Source organism: Penaeus japonicus, unplaced genomic scaffold (genome assembly GCF_977035675.1).
Source record: "Penaeus japonicus unplaced genomic scaffold, GWHDUDI00000001_assembly GWHDUDI00001180, whole genome shotgun sequence".
NCBI lineage: Eukaryota > Metazoa > Arthropoda > Malacostraca > Decapoda > Penaeidae > Penaeus > Penaeus japonicus.
In genome coordinates, this window is record NW_028235582.1 from 7,735 (window position 1) to 14,608 (window position 6,874).

Consider the following 6,874-nt stretch of genomic DNA (forward strand, 5'->3'; position numbering starts at 1 on the left):
TATGCTTCAACGCATCTCTTTTGCAATCAGTATATTTATCCATTATTAGTGTAAAATGTTATTAGCAATCTATTATCATCATTATCAAATATCAACCTTACTCTCAGCTGTGTTGTCATTGTCGATCCGTTACCATTTACCCTCACTAGAAATTAACAATCAACCATTACCAGTTTTCAATCAAAATACCAACCACATCATTGCATTTTGTAGCCACCATTTATGACGTATAAGATCAAGTACGTCATTACTCCCATTGGTTCCTATAGTTATCATCAATAATTTTTTTCATTATTTTTACAATTGGTATTGTATTATCATATGAGTCCCATCAAGATTCATGACCGTTGCCGGGGGATGCATGCAGCATCACTATCGACTATATGACAGACAGCAGAATTCACACAACCCTCCCGAAGCGCGTCATTATCATGCCTTATTGATCGTTAATCGAAACCAAAATCCATCATTGGTTAGAACACACCCTATCACCATCGTAATAGATACGATATCCATGGAACAATTGCCCCATCCATGCTGATCTGACAACCACGCGGGAGGAAATCAGCTGTTATTAACTTTAGACTTTTCGCCGCCTTCACCCGCGTTGCCCATAGTAACGTATATACAACAACATGGCGGTGGAGCGAGGAGGAAAGTTCCCAGTGTGGGAACGTAAACCCTGCCGGCATGGAGTGGGTAAAGGTGCAGAAGGTAACGGTTTATAGTGGAAATTTGAATTTTAGATTTCGGTGTATTTTATGTTAGGTGTTGATTTATCTGTTTTTGATTTTTGATTTAAGTTCATTAGGGCAGGTTCGTTACATGTGGAGAGGGGGCCGTTTTGGGTTGCTGTTTCTCTCGTCGGTATATTTATAAGAGAAGGGGTCTCGTGTGTTTTGGTGTTTCGTTAAAGTAGCTTCAATAAAAACCCGAATTTATGATATTTAGTGTTTTAATTATATCAGTATGTGAGTGTATATGAAGTGTTTTTTTGAAGTATATCCGATTTCTTATCTTGTTTAGAGATATAATTATTATAATATAGTTTATATAATATATATATATTAATATATATATATATATATAATATATTATAGTGTGCATGAAAACAATTATGTAGTTACACAATGCATATAAACCACCCCACGGCTTGTACTAACGATAGAGATATAAAAATATATATAATATATATATATTATATTATAATATATTTATATATAATATAGATTATAGATATTGGCCTAGATTTTTATTGATGGGGTTATGTGTGTATGTGTGTGTGTGTGTTGTGTGTGCATGATGTGTTTTATTATACATGTTATAGTGGATATATGTATATACTGATATATATATTTTGAGTGTATGTGGGTGTTGTGTGTGTGTGTGTGTTGTGTGTGTGTAGGCAAATTTACATATAAACATTTATTACATATATATAGAAAGGAAGGGAGGAGAAAAGGGATGAGGTGAGTAGAGAAAGGAAGGAGAGGAGAAAGGTAGTGGAGTTGAGGAAAGGAAGGAGGGAGAAAAAACGAGTGAGTGAAGAAAAAAAAAAGAAAAATAAAAAATAAGGTGGGGGCAGCATAGCGAAGAAAGGCCCTGCGGCCGCACTATATAGGAGCAGTATATATATATATATAAAGATATATATATATTTTATATATATATAGATATTTTCTTTTATTTTTTTAAACAGTTATTTACACACACAATCGCATATTGTATAACTATACAACAAACACATACAACACACACACAACACACACACTCAATATATATAATATATATATATATATATACTATAGATTTATTTTAAAAATATTTTTATATATATATATTATATATATATTTATATATATATTTATAATATATATAATATAGAATTATATATATAATAGAGATATATATTTATTATATATATAGTATGTGGTGTGTGGGTGTGTGTAGGGTGTGGTGTGTAAATTTAATGGAATGAATATATTAAGGTGTAGATATATACTAATAAGAGTTTATATAGTAGAGAGTGTCTTTTGGTGTGTTTGGTCAGCTGTGCGTTGTTCTGTGGTTGTGTTGTGTGTTGGTGGTGTTATATATAATATTATATATATTTACAATATATAATATTTATATAGATAATATTATTCTATATATAGATATATATATAACAACAAACACACACACATTCATCTCGACACACACCACACCACACACACAGATATATATATAATATAAATATATATATATAGATAATATATATATATTATATAATGAAGTATATGGGTGTGTTGTGAGGTGTGTGTGTGGTGTGTTTATATATATTATAGATATAAAATAAATAACAGACATATATAAATTTTAATAGAGTATATATATATATAAGATAAATAATAACGATACATACATATTTTGATAAATATATATATTTATATAGAGGTAAAATATACATACAAATAGATAAATATATTATATATAATCTATATATTGTACTATATGCATATATTATATAGATATATATATATATGTATCAATATATATAAAGTATACATATATAATATATTTAAATATATATATATATATGCATATATTATATGTATATAGATAGTATATATAATATGTAATATCTATATATGATTATGTAATGAGCATTTGTACATATAGACAGTAATAGATATGTTTGTGCGTGGTGTGTAAAGGACATCATATATTCTTCAGCCACATTAATTTATTCTTATCCAAATATTATTCTATCCCCCCCCTCCTTCTCCTCCTCCGAGCTCCACACACACACTTCCTGGCCGTCACTTTACTTTCTCGCCCGACGGCCGTTGATCCCTCGACGACAGCACTGGCTGCGCACGCGGGCTTCACCTGTAGAACTAGTCCCTTCGGAGGCCGTCGCCAATGGACCTTCGCCGCCCGAACGTGCCACCAGCGGCCTCCCTTTGCCCTCCGAAGAGTCATCTGCTGTGCGCCCTCGCAGTGGAACATCCATGTGGAGCAGTGTGAGGAGAAGAGGGTAAGTGAGAGGGAGGGGGGAGAGGAGAGGGAAAAAAAAGGGAAGGGAGGGAGGGGGGAGAGGGAAGAAGGGAGAGGGAGTAGAGGGGGGGTGGGGGGAGGAGGATAGGTAAAGACGAGAGATGGGGGGGGGTCCAGGCAGACAGGACAGTTAACCAGAGACAGACAGTACGTCATTTCAGACAACAGACAGACAACAAGAGATAGACTATTGAACACAAGTGAGAGGGAGAGGAGAGAAGAAGCATAGAAACAGACAAAAGGAGAAAGGAGAAAGAGAGAGAGAGACATGAGACAGAAAACGGACTGCCAATGAAAACAATTGACATAAATCAAATTGATATTCAAAAGCCCTGACAGGACAGACAAGTCAGCAAGACAAGATAGACAGAGACAGGAGACAAAGAGAGCATACAAGAAATATTCACTTCGACAAAAAAATTCCCGCCTAATCATGAATAAATCAACATTACCACTAACCACCAATCACCACATCAACATCACCCCCCCTCACCCCCCCCTCCCCCCCCCTTTCCCCCGCCCCAGTCGCTAACCAGAGGAAATATGGAGGGCGTGGTTCCCGAGAGTTACGGCAGAGGATCGAGCGGATCCTGGCTTTTCCCGGTGGAGGGCGGGGCGAAACGGGGAGGGCGATAGCTCCCCGAGAACTCCGCCCACTCCGAACAAACCCACCATGGAACCCCAAAAGGTATTTATTTTTCGAAAGCACAATGGGCGGAAACGAAGGGTTAGCATGATCAGCTGGTTCGAGATGTTGTCGGCTGGCCTCTTATTTATCGACATTTTCTAATGATAAAAATCTTTTTTTTTTTTTTTGTAAAGATAAAGCTATTTCCTTATGACAGAAAAAAGTTTTCTTTTAGACTGACTTTTGGATTACTGTTACATTTTGTTTTTTTTTTTTTTTCCCCAAGATTTAGTTTCAGATTCTTGTTACAATTTTGTTCATTTCTTCCCTCAGAACGCCGGCAGGGACTCCTTCAGGATTATTTGGACCAACTGGATCCCGAGTACGAAGAGAACTTATGTTTCAGGGTGAGTTTGCACGTGTATATTTTCCTCAAGTGTAAGAATGTACGTGTTTTTTATATATGTAGTATGTATGTGTTTGTTTATGTATATGTAGGAATGTATTTATTGTACATGTATTGTATGTATATATATAATTACATTGTATATATATATATATTATATATATAATATATATATGTATATATATATGTATATACATATATATGTATGTATGTATATATATAAATATATATAATATATAAATATATATATAATATATACTATATATAAATATATATATACATACATACTTACGTACTGGTCACCTGTGAAAGTTCTAGCATGAGACCCGAGACCTATCTAAGAGTGCTTACAAATAAATTGAATTTCTCATCAGCCACCACTTTCTTGTGGACGCTAAAGAGGGTTAGAAAAAAATACAAACCTAACATTAATCCTATTTTCGGTGTTTTTTCGTGAATTCCTATTTCTGTTTCTCTTTGATTCCCATTTTCTATGTTTCCATTAAATCCCATTTTCTGTTCTGTGTTCCCCTTTATTTTCCCGTATTCCCTCTTTAATTTCGAACATTTTTCCTCTCTACATCCATTTTCTTTTAGGTCTGAAAGTGAGGAGAAACGACGACGACGACGACCTCCTGTACTACCCTGAGAAGGAAACCTACACGAAAACCCCTTACCTGCCTTTTCCTCCAACATGCGAAAGTCAAGAAGGAGGGATTTTCCTTCTTGAACCCACTCTACTGACCCTTGAAGGATGACCTTAGTTCAAGTAAGAGATCTTGTTGTTGTTTTTGCAATAATCATTAGGCTTGCCCTCCATTAAAAAAGATGAATAGATATATAACTGATGTTTATATTTATATTCTTACCTTTTTCATCTATTTGTATCCTTAAAAAAAATGCGACAAACTAATCATAAATCTACAAACACAACGCTCTGCTTCCCTAATGGCCAATTTTCCTCCGCAGAACGCGAGACCAGTCCCCCCTCCAGGGACGACCCGAACGAAGATGACGAGGGTCGCGACGGAGCCCAGGGGTCGTACGGGCACCGAAGATATCCAGCGTCGTCAAAAAAACCCACCCGCACCGACACCACCACCGCCGACCCAACGACTCTCAAGGACGAGCAAGAAACTGACGGAGACCGGGAGGGGGGTGATTCCTTGGCCGTTTCCCCCCGCTGGTGCCGCGAACGACGACCCCTTTGTCCCGTCCGTGAAGGCGCTTCGGAAGGAGAAGGGGAACGACCCGCGCGGTGGGGGGGGGCAGCCAGGAGGAGGAGAAGAAGACGAAGAGACGAAGGAACGAGAAGAGGAAGAGAGAGTGCGTCGCGGGGGAGGAAGGGGCGAAGGAAGGGAAGCGTAAGGAGGGCAAAAAAAGAAGTCCAAACGAAGAAGAAAAGAGTAAAAAAAGAAGAAGAAGAAGAAAGGCGGCAACGAGGCGAACGCGGAGGAGGCGACGACAGAGACGACAAAGACGACCCCAGGGGCAAGGCACACGGCAGAGGAAATCGTCAGAAGAAGGGTGGAGAAACGAGAAGTCCCTCGCACTCACGCTCTTCAGGACTTCGCAAAGACGGTGTTCGCCCAGAATGAGCCGGGTTCAAGCTCTTCGACGGCTTCGAGGAAATCCCGGAGGATCCAAGGACTCGGGACGAAGCCAGAAATTAATAAAAGGGGGGTGCAGGGGGGGGGAATACACACACACACACACACACACACATCATTCCTCCGCACACAAGGAGGACGAAGAGAGAGACTTTTATCAAGATAGATTGCAAGTAAGAAGGAAGTCTAAATGTGTCTTTTTCTTTTTGAATCATTTATCGAAAGGATGTCATATATGATCTGCAGCGACTTTTTGTGTCTATATAAAATGGGGCCGGTAAATGGTGTTGAATTGATATAAACATGACTAGTTGTATACGTAATACGTTTTACATACACAGATACATACATATAGGTTTATAAAGTACAAATACTTTGTGTATGTGTGTGTGTTTATCTATATATTATATAATATATATATATATATATATATATATTATATATATATATACATATATATGTATATATGTATATATATATATATATAATATAAATATATAATAATTTATATAATTATACATATATATTTTTATATATATATATACCTATACAAATAGGTATGCATATATGTATATATATAAATATATATATTATATATATATAATATATATATATATAGAGAGGGGAGAGAGAGAAGAGAGAGAGAGAGAGAGAGAGAGATAAAGATATATAGGTAGATATATATATACACCTAACAAATAAATATGCATATATATGTATATATATATATAGATAGATAGATAGATAGACAATAGATAGATGGATAAATATATATATATATATATATATATTTATATATATATATAAATAAACCTTTTTAATACAGGTATTTTTATATATATATTATATATAATATATAATATAAAATAATATATATATGTTTATATATACCTTTTTATATAGGTATATATATATAATATATATATATATATATATGTATACATATATATATATATTTTGGTGGGGGCATATTTATTTACCTATTTATAAGGTAATATATATATAATATTTAAATATATAATATATATACAAATATATATGTAGTATGTGGTGTATAAATACATATATACATACAAACACACACCACACACACAAACACACACACACACAAAAACCCCATAATATATATATTATATATATTATATATATATTTATTTATATATATACCTATTTTATATATCAATTATAAGA

General features: G+C 35.0%; 1 pseudogene; it reads left to right on the top strand.

The window, feature by feature from the left end:
• Positions 1 to 690: 690 nt before the first annotated feature.
• LOC147466416 (uncharacterized) lies at positions 691 to 5,746 on the top strand (annotated as a pseudogene).
• The last annotated feature ends 1,128 nt before the right edge of the window (positions 5,747 to 6,874 follow it).